The sequence below is a fragment of the Triticum aestivum genome, chromosome 7D, assembly GCF_018294505.1.
Source record: "Triticum aestivum cultivar Chinese Spring chromosome 7D, IWGSC CS RefSeq v2.1, whole genome shotgun sequence".
NCBI classification, from domain to species: domain Eukaryota; kingdom Viridiplantae; phylum Streptophyta; class Magnoliopsida; order Poales; family Poaceae; genus Triticum; species Triticum aestivum.
In genome coordinates, this window is record NC_057814.1 from 250478163 (window position 1) to 250482835 (window position 4673).

Sequence of the window (4673 nt, forward strand, 5' to 3'; positions counted from 1 at the left end):
GCCGCTCCCTCCGGCGCCCGCCGCGCCCGCCGTTAACCGCCACCCTCCGGCCTCCTCTCCGCCTAGCGCCTCCCGCCGCCGCACCTGTGCCCCGCCGTCGCCGTCACCTCCCTCCGGCGGTCGGAGCTGGAGCCCGAGCTCTCACGCCGATCTGGATTGAGTTCGTGAGCGTTGACTTTCTTCCCCTTCCTTTTTTCCCCAAGTCCTCAGATTTTCTCAGCATCTTGCCATGTTCGTAGCTCCATAACTCCGTGCATGTAGCTCCTTTTCGCGCGTGTAATATGTCAAATTGTTCGTCTCGTAATGATCTTCATTTTGTTCAATTGTACCATGTTCATTAGAGGTCATATTGGTGCCCAAATATCTGTTGGAAGAGGGCTAGTTGCTGTTATTCTCTGGTTCTTATCAGAACTTGGAGATTTATCATTTTTGTATCTTTAAATCTGTGCATCTTTTGGGCATGAGCTCTACATGTGTTTTAAAGTATGCCATGCCATATTTCCAGTGGTGTAGTCCATGTATTTTTGTGATCCCTGTGGTGACTAGCACAAGCATGCAAAGTAGGCCCCGTAATATTTCTGATTTCAGGGACTTAGTGATTTCTCTAAGTCCTCGTCTGCTGTAATTTTGTTGCCATGTAAACTTGATGCTACAGAGAGATCCATGCATATTTTGGAGATGTTCAGTAAGGATGTTTTGTAGATATAGTTGTAATTGATCCATTCCTGCAATTGTTTTCAATTATGTAGTGTCATAGCATACTCAATCTTGCTCTACTTTTGCTATGAAATATTTCTGGCAGATTCTTAACATGATATGCAATCTTGCCAAGCTTATTGTAGTTGATCCATACATGCTATGCAATTGTTCTTGCCATGGTTAGCTTCACAAACATGCCATCGTGCTGTAGGTAGGCTTGGTTTGTCATGCATTTCTCAGTGGTGAGTGCATCAAGCTCACAAAGAGGCATACATATTATTATTTCTGCCATGCTCTGTTTTCTGCCAAGTCTGAAACCTGATAACGAAACTTGCTATGTTTACATGCTTGCCATCATATCTTCTGGTCCTTTTTGGCTTATGGTCAGTAAGGGACTCTTGTCATGTGCATTTAGTAGAACACTGTCATGCCTTGTTTGGCTATGTTAAGTTCCTGTAGCATGTTGATTTCGTGCTCTAAACATTGCTACCTGATGCTGTTTTCTGCCATGTCCAGTTTTTCACCAAGTCTGTGAACCTGTAATCTTTTGCACTTTTGCCATGCTTGTTTGAGCTTGATATGTTGTGAAATAGCCGTAGCTCAGTGTTCATCTTTTGTCAAGCATCTCCTGTAGATTACTTCCATGTGCTTTGTTGCTATGTTGGGGTGCCGTACCGTTGTTGCTTGTTGCATTTTAAGTGCTATCTTGCTGTTTATCGCAGATTCATGTCATTCTTGTTTTGCTTGCCATTTGCAAACCGTGCATCCGATTCCGGTGATCTTTATATCGATTTCGACCGAAATCATCTCATCTTTCCAGTGGCATGCTTGGTTTGCCAAGTTACTGCCATGTTCATCATTTTCCTTCCGGAGCACGCATATGCATGGCATATCATATCTTGCATATCATACATGTTTTGCATCATGTTGCTTGTGCATTTCTCGTTGTTGATTGTGGTTCCGTTTGTTTGTGTTCTTGTCTTGGGTAGAGCCGGGAGACGAGTTTGTGAACGAGGAACCTGTCGAGTACGCTTACGAGGATCAAGCTTTCGACAACTCTAAGAATCTTGCAGGCAAGATGACCACCCCTCGAAATCACTTCTATCTTTGCTATGCTAGTTGTTCGCTCTATTGTCATGCTCGCTACCTATCACTTGCTATATCCTGTCTCCCATTTTAGCCATGTCAGCCTCTAACCATCCTTTCCTAGCAAACCATTGTTTGGCTAAGTTACCGCTTTTGCTCAGCCCCTCTTATAGCGTTGCTAGTTGCAGGTGAAGTTGAAGTTTGTTCCATGTCGGAACATGGATATGTTGGGATATCACAATATCTCTTATTTAATTAATGTATCTATATATATTTGGTAAAGGGTGGAAGGCTCGGCCTTATGCCTGGTGTTTTGTTCCACTCTTGCCGCCCTAGTTACCGTTATATCGGGATTATGTTCCTTGAGTTTGCGTTCCTTACGCGGTCGGGTGATTTATGGGACCCCCTTGACAGTTCGCCTTGAATAAAACTCCTCCAGCAAGGCCCAACTTTGGTTTTACCATTTGCTACCTAAGCCTTTTCCCCCGGGTTTTCGCGAGCCCGAGGGTCATCTTATTTTAACCCCCCCGGGCCAGTGCTCCTTCGAGTGTTGGTCCGAACTGAGCAGACTGCGGGGCCCCCTCCTGGAAACTCGAGGTATGGTTTTACTCGTAGGATGTCTCATCCGGTGTGCCCTGAGAACGAGATATGTGCAGCTCCTATCGAGATTTGTCGGCACATTCGGGTGGCTTTGCTGGTCTTGTTTTACCATTGTCGAGATGTCTTGTAAACCGAGATTCCGAGACTGATCGGGTCTTTCCGGGAGAAGGTTAATCCTTCATTGACCGTGAGAGCTTATGATGGGCTAAGTTGGGACACTCCTGCAGGGTATTATCCTTCGAAAGCCGTGCCCGCGGTTATGAGGCAGATGGGAATTTGTTAATGTCTGGTTGTAGATAACTTGTTACTTGACCCAATTAAAATACATCAACTGCGTGTGTAGCCGTGATGGTCTCTTCTCGGCGGAGTCCGGGAAGTGAACACGGTCTGAGTTATGTATGACGTAAGTAGGTGTTCAGGATCACTTCTTGGTCATTGCTAGATGACGTCCGTTCCGTTGCTTCTCTTCTCGCTCTCATTTGCGCAAGTTAGCCACCATATATGCTTTTGCCGCTGTAGCTCCACCTCATTACGCCATCTTTTCCTACTAGCTTAAATAGTCTTGATCTCGCGGGTGTGAGATTGCTGAGTCCTCGTGACTCACAGATTCTACCAAAACAGTTGCAGGTGCCGACGATGCTAGTGCAGATGATGGCGTCGATCTCAAGTGGGAGTTCAACGAGGAACGTGGTCGTTATTATGTGTCTCTTCCTGATGATCAATAGTGGAGCCCAGTTGGGACGATCGGGGATCTAGCATTTGGGGTTGTCTTATTTTCATCTGGATTTTGACCGTAGTCGGTCTATATGTTTGTATTTTGGATGATGTATGATATTTATTTATGTATTGTGTGAAGTGGCGATTGTAAGCCAACTCTTTATCCCATTCTTGTTCATTACATGGGATTGTGTGAAGATGACCCTTCTTGCGACAAAACCACTATGCGGTTATGCCTCTAAGTCGTGCCTCGACACGTGGGAGATATAGCCGCATCGTGGGCGTTACAGTTGAGCATGAACATTATATCTGGATCTTGTTTGATGCGAGACGGTTATTCATTTAAATCAGAGAATAATGGTTGTTCTATTTATATGAGTAATATCTTTTATGGTCATGCACCCTTGAAGAGTGGTCTATTCTTAATGAATATCGATAGTAGTGACACACATATTCATAATGTCGAAGCCAAAAGATGCAGAGTTGATAATGATAGTGCAACTTATTTGTGGCACTGCCGTTTAGGTCATATCGGTGTAAAGCGCATGAAGAAACTCCATATGATGGGCTTTTGGAATCACTTGATTATGAATCACTTGGTACTTGCGAACCGTGTCTCATGGGCAAGATGACTAAACCACCGTTCTCCAGAACTATGGAGAGAGCAACTGATTTGTTGGAAATCATACATACAGATGTATGTGGTCCGATGAATATTGAGGCTCGTGGCGGATATCGTTATTTTCTCACCTTCACAGATGATTTGAGCAGATATGGGTATATCTACTTAATGAAACATAAGTCTGAAACATTTGAAAAGTTCAAAGAATTTCAGAGCGAAGTTGAAAATCATCGTAACAAGAAAATAAAGTTTCTACGATCAGATCGTGGAGGAGAATATTTGAGTTACGAGTTTGGCCTACATTTGAAACAATGCGGAATAGTTTCGCAACTCACGCCACCCGGAACACCACAACGTAATGGTGTGTCCGAACATCGTAATCGTACTTTACTAGATATGGTGCAATCTATGATGTCTCTTACTGATTTACCGCTATCGTTTTGGGGTTATGCTTTAGAGACGGCTGCATTCACTCTAAATAGGACACCATCGAAATCCGTTGAGACGACGCCTTATGAACTATGGTTTGGCAAGAAACCAAAGTTGTCGTATCTTAAAGTTTGGGGTTGCGATGCTTATGTGAAGAAACTTCAACCTGATAAGCTCGAACCAAAATCGGAGAAATGTGTCTTCATAGGATACCCAAAGGAGACTGTTGGGTACACCTTCTATCACAGATCCGAAGGCAAGACATTCGTTGCTAAGAATGGATCCTTTCTAGAGAAGGAGTTTATCTCGAAAGAAGTGAGTGGGAGGAAAGTAGAACTTGATGAGGTAACTGTACCTGCTCCCTTATTGGAAAGTAGATCATCACAGAAACCAGTTTCTGCGAGACCTACACCAATTAGTGAGGAAGTTAATGATAATGATCATGAAACTTCAGATCAAGTTATTACTGAACCTCGCAGGTCAACCAGATTAAGATCCGCACCAGAGTGGTACGGTAATC